This window comes from Sciurus carolinensis, chromosome 11 (genome assembly GCF_902686445.1).
Source record: "Sciurus carolinensis chromosome 11, mSciCar1.2, whole genome shotgun sequence".
NCBI classification, from domain to species: Eukaryota; Metazoa; Chordata; class Mammalia; order Rodentia; family Sciuridae; genus Sciurus; species Sciurus carolinensis.
In genome coordinates, this window is record NC_062223.1 from 28,729,083 (window position 1) to 28,735,047 (window position 5,965).

At 36.8% G+C, this 5,965-nt stretch overlaps 1 pseudogene; it reads right to left on the reverse strand.

Moving 5' to 3' along the window:
• Positions 1–292: 292 nt before the first annotated feature.
• On the reverse strand, positions 293–1,977 carry LOC124959969 (heterogeneous nuclear ribonucleoprotein Q-like; annotated as a pseudogene).
• Between the last annotated feature and the right edge of the window lie 3,988 nt (positions 1,978–5,965).

Here is a 5,965-nt window from a genome sequence, read left to right on the forward strand (position 1 = left end):
AAGAACTTTATTAAAATATCATCCTAGAAGTTATGAAGGATTTCTGTTGGAACATGTTTGAAAAGGAGTAGCTTTTGTTTAATAACTTGCACTGCAGAGAAAATTGTTAAAGAAACCCATATCGAAGTTCAAATAGTAGTTCAATATTTATTATTTGATCCCATGATCTTTATAGGAAGGTCTTATGCAGTAGAATATGCTCCTATACAGCTGAGATAGTTAAGATTGCTTGATTTCCTTAACATTGCTCCACTGCGAGCTTCTGGTATAATCCCACTTAGCAAGTCGGTCTTCATTGTAACAGGTCAGGACCGGCCTCAACTCCTTTCCCTTCCCAAGGCCTCTTTGTTGTTGGGCACCTCCTCTCCCACTTCAAATGCCTCTTGCTGACCCAGGACCTCCTCTCTGTGAATAACTGACTCTACCTCAGGGAGGAGCAGCCCCACGACCTCTGGATGTAGCAGCGCCCCTTGCTCCTCTACCTCCCCTTCCTCTAGCTCCAACTTGAAAATCTTCATAACCATAGTATTGATCCTCACATTGACCATGATAGTTATGGTAATCATAGCCATAATAATTATAATAATTTATATCCATGATAATCTGGAGGATATCCATAGCCACCTCTATCTCCATGACCTCAACCTTTAGTTGGAGAGGACATATCAGATGGACCATAATAGTAGTAATCATCATACATTTGATTCTTTGCTGCTTGCCTCTGAACTTTTCTTTCTTTCCTTTTCTGATCTGGTGGCTTAGCAAAAACAATTTAAATATTTTCTTCCTCCAAGTCTTTTCCATTCATTTCTTTCATAACCTTGACAGCACCATCTAACTCATCAAAATGGATGAAAGCATAATCTTTTAGTTTCTTCACTTGTTCCAGTTTCCCAAATTCACGAAATGCCTTTTCTAAAATTTCTTCAGTTAGACTATTGGCAACGTTGCGTACAAACAACACTTTTACCTTTGTCATTACTTCAGAATTGGGATCTTCTATAGGATCTTCCCATTCAACAGTTCCAACATTTCCCCAGATCTTGACTTCACCCCTCATTAATGTATGCCTTGCCTTAGCAACTCTTTGTGATCTTCATATTCAAGAAAGCAAAAACCTCTGTTTTTTGTTTTTTCTTGTCATCCAGTTGATGGTATAAAATGACTGCTGTAAGGCCCTCTGTTATTTTGCTAAATTTTTCAAGAATCTTTTCCTTGGTTTTACTGTTAGGAATAGAGCCCACAAAAAAGCCTATTGTTGGCAACTGAGATGCAGACACCAATGTGTTTTCCAGAATAAGTTTTGTGATTATTACACAGTTTAACAGCCTCTTGAGTGACTTATTTTGTATAAAAAGTGACAAACGTATAACCTCTAGTAAGTGGATCCATCATTAGATGAAGATCCCATATAGGTCCAGCTTTCTCATATAATGAAACAAACTCATCCTCAAATAGATCTCTTGGGATTTTCCCCACAAATATCTGTGCCAACAGAAGACTGCTGGCCTGAATAAATGGAATCTGGTGACTGTTCCACATGCTTCCTCTGTCCAGTGGTCACATCGAGTATGTAGGTGGTTCTTTCCAAGAGTACCTTAATTTTTGTCTTATATGGTCCTTTAATAAAATCTGCTACAATGGTCCTCTGTTTTTCTCTCTGCCTATACATCTTCATGACTCACATAAACTGGCATTTTTGTTCTGAACATGAGAGAGATCACTATCTTTAAACTGTTGAAGAACTCCCAATGCGTCATCTTCATTGAACTCTAATTTTAATGATTTGATAGCTCTTTCATCTAAACCACCATGCGCATCTAACCCTGCAACATGAATTTTATCCAGTTTTTCAAGCACTTTCCGTGGTAAACCAATATCAAGGAATGTCTGAAAAGTTTCTGAATGGATAGCTGCACAAGTAGTATCCATGGGCTCTTCAATACCACTTCCCTTAACATGTTCTGTAGCCTTACTTCCAGAGCTCACTGCGGTCACCAGGAACCCTTTAGAAACAGGTGCTCTGCACCTTCAAATGGCCTACAACTTCCTTCAATGGAAACCCACCAAGTCCACGTCCATGAGGACCATTACCAGTCTCCCCAAATCAATCTGCAGTCATGGTCAGAACCCCCAAAACACTGCAGAAGCACAACCTTGCCCCTCAACACCCAGGTGGAGGCACCAGGCCACAGATTCTCCCTGCCTCTAGTGGCACGGTTTTCACTCTGACACAGTGCTCTCTGCCCTGGGCAACCCTAGGCCCTCCCCAGGCCCTGGAAACCCACAGCCTCTTGTGGGGCCTAGACGTGATCTGGGGTTCACAGTGCAAGCCCCCTACCCCGACCTCCTTGGTGCAGTGATTTCAGTGCCAGACCAACAAGCCAGCTGCTGACTTTGTATTCCTTTAAAGAATGCACTGACTGCAATAAACTTTCCTTTGAGAATTGCCTTCATTGTGTCCCAAAGATTTTGATAGGTTGTGTTACTCTTCTCATTTACCTCTATTTTTGTTTTTCATTTCATCTGTAATTTATTTTGGTGTCCATTGGTTATGAAATTTTTTTTTTTTTTTTTTTTTTTTTTTTTTTTGCAGTGCTGGGGATTGAACCCAGGGCCCGTGCTTGTAAGGCAAGCACTTTACCAACTGAGCTATCTCCCCAGCCCAAAACAATTTTTTTTGATACTGGGGATTGGACCCAGAGGCACTCAACCACTGAGCCACATCTCCAGCTCTTTTTATATTTTATTTAGAGACAGGTCCTTACTAAGTTGCATAGAGTCTCACTGAGTTGCTGAGGCTAACTTTGAACTTGTGATCCTCCTGCCTCAACATCCCAAGCTGCTGGGATTACAGGTGTGTTCCACCAATCCCAGATATCCATTGGTCATGGCAGAGTGTATTATTTAGTTTCCAGGTGTTACAATAGTTTCTATTATTTATTGTATCATTGATTACTCCTTTCACCTCATTATGATCTATTGGGATGAAAGATTTTATCTCTATTTTGTTTTTTTGTTTTCTAAGAGTTGCTTTGTGGTATAAGATATGTCTATTTTAGAGAAGGATTCATGTGATGTTGAGTAGAAAATGTTCATTCACTGATGGATGAAGCATTCTATAAATGCCTGTTAAGTTTAAATTATTAGTTGTGTTTTTTAGTACTATGACTTCTTTATTTAATTTTGTTTGGAGGATATATCCAGTGATGAAAAATGTGTGTTAAAGTTACCCATTATTATTGTGTTATACTCTGTTTGATTGTTGAAATTGAGAAGAATTTTTTTTTGATGTATGCAGATTCTCCATTGTTAGGGGAATAAATATTTATGATTGTTATATTTTATTGATGTATAATTCCCTTAAGCAGTGTGAAATGACTTTCTTTGTCCCTTCTGATTAACTTTGGCTTGAAATTCACTTTAGAATATCTGCTTTTTTATGTAGTTCATGTGAAAGATGTTTATTCCCATCCTTTTATCTTCAATCTGTGAGCTTCTTTAAATATGCAGTGTCTCATGTAGACGGCAAATTACTGGGTCCTATTTTTTAGTCCAATCTTCCAGTTTATGTATTTAAAAGATAAGTTTAGGCCATTTACATTCAAACTTCTGATTGAGACATAAAGTGTGATTTTTTTTTTTTTTTAGTTTTACAGACTGCATTTTGATTCATTATACAAAAATGGGGTACAAATTTTTATTTCTATAGTTGTGCATGATATAGATTCTTATTATTTGTGTAATCATGCATGTGATAGGGTCATGATGTCTGTCCCATTTCACCATCTTTCATACCCCTTCCTCCCCCACCCTCTCATTTCCCTCTACATAATCTAAAGTTACTCCATTTTTCTCTCACCCCGCCATACCCCGACCCACATTATATATCATCATCCACTTATCAGGGAAAACATTTGAACTTTGGTTTTTTGGGATTGGCTTACTAAACTTAGGATGATATTCTCCAACTCCTTCCATTTACCTGCATATGGAATAATATTATTCTTCTTTATGAATAAATAATATTACATTGTGTATATATACCACAGTTTATTTATCCATTCATCTGTTGAAGGGCACCTAGGTTGGTTCCACAGTCTAACTATTGTGAATTGAGCTGCAATAAGAATTGATGTGGCTACTTTACTGTAGTATGCTGATTTTGAGTCCTTTGGGTATAAACCAAAGAGTTGGCTAACTGGGTCAAAAGGTGGGTCCACTCCAAGTTTTATGAGGAATCTCCACACTTCTTTCCAGAGTGACTGCAACAATTTGCATCTCCACCAACAATGTAAAAGTGTACCTTTTTCCCCACATCCATGCCAACATCTATTATTATTTGCATTCTTGATAATAGCCATTCTTATTGGAATAAAATGAAATCTAAGAGTTGTTTTAATTTGCATTTATCTAATTATTAGAGATGTTGAACACTTTTTCATATATTTTTTAATTGCCTGTATATCTTCTTCTGTAAAGTGTCTGACCAGCTCCTTGGTCCATTTATTGATTGGGTTCTTTGTATTTTGGGTGTAAAGTTTTGTTTAAGTTCTTTATAGATTTTGGAGAATAGTGCTCTATATGAAGTGCATGTGGAAAAGCTTTTCTCCCACTCTGTAGGCTCTCCTTTCACATTGATTGTATCCTTTGCTGAGAAAAAGCTTTTTAATTTGAATCTATCCCTATTATTGATTCTTGCTTTTATTTCATGTGCTTTGGATGTCTGGTTAAGGATGTTTGATCCTAAGAGAACATGATAAAGATTTGGGCCTACTTTAACTTCTACTTGGTGCTGGTTCTCTGGTATAATTCCTAAGACCTTGATCCATTTTAAGTTGAGTTTTGTGCAGACTGAGAGATAGAGGTTTAATTTCATTTTACTGCATATGAATTTCCAGTTTTCCTAGCACCATATTTTGAACAGGCTATCTTTTCCCCGTATTATGTTTTTGACTCCTTTGTCTAGTGTGAGGTAACTGTATTTTTGTTGTTTTGTCTCTGTGTCTTCTATTCTGTACCTTGGTACGCCTGTTTATTTTGGTGCCAACACCATGCCATTTTTGTTACTCTTGCTCTGTAGTATATAGTTTAAGGTCTGGTATTGTGATACCTCCTGCTTCACTCTTTCTGCTCAGGATTGTTTTGGCTATTTGAGGTCTCTTATTCTTCCAGATGAAGTTCATGATTTCTATCTATATTTTGAAGACAAATGCCATCAGGATTTTAACTGGAATTGTATTGAATCTCTGTAGAATGGCTATTTTGACAGGATTAATTCTGCCTATCCAAGAACATAGGAGATCTTCCCATCTTCTAATGTTTTTATTAATTTCTTTCTTTAGTGTTCTGTAGTTTTTATTGAAGAGGGCTTTCACCTTTTTTGTCAGATTGATTCCCAAGTTTTTTTTCTTTTCTTTTTAGGCTATTGTGAATGGAGTGGATTACTTATTTCTCTTTCATGGGATTCATCACTTATGAATAGAAATGCATTAGAAATGCATTAGAAATGTTACTTTGCTTAATTCATGTATTAGTTCTAAAAGTTTTCTCATTGAGCTTTTTATATCCTCTAAATATAGAATCATGTCATCAGCAAATAGCAATAGCTTGAGTTCTTCTTTTCCTATTCATATCCCACTAATTTCTTTCATCTGTCTAATTGCTCTGGCTAGTGTTTCAAAAATGATGTTGAATAGAAGTGGTGAAAGAGGGTATCCCTGTCTTGTTCCAGTTTTAAGAGGGAATGCTTTCAGTTTTTTTTTCCAATTAGAATGATGTTGACTATGGGCATAACATAGGTAGACTTTACAAAGTTGAGGTATGTTCCTACTATCCCTAGTTTTTCTAGTGCTTTAAGCAGGAAGGGGTGCTATATTTTATCAAAACTTTCTTAGCTTCTATTGAAATCATCATATGATTCTTAACTTTAAGTCTATTGATGTGATGAATTACATTTATTTAT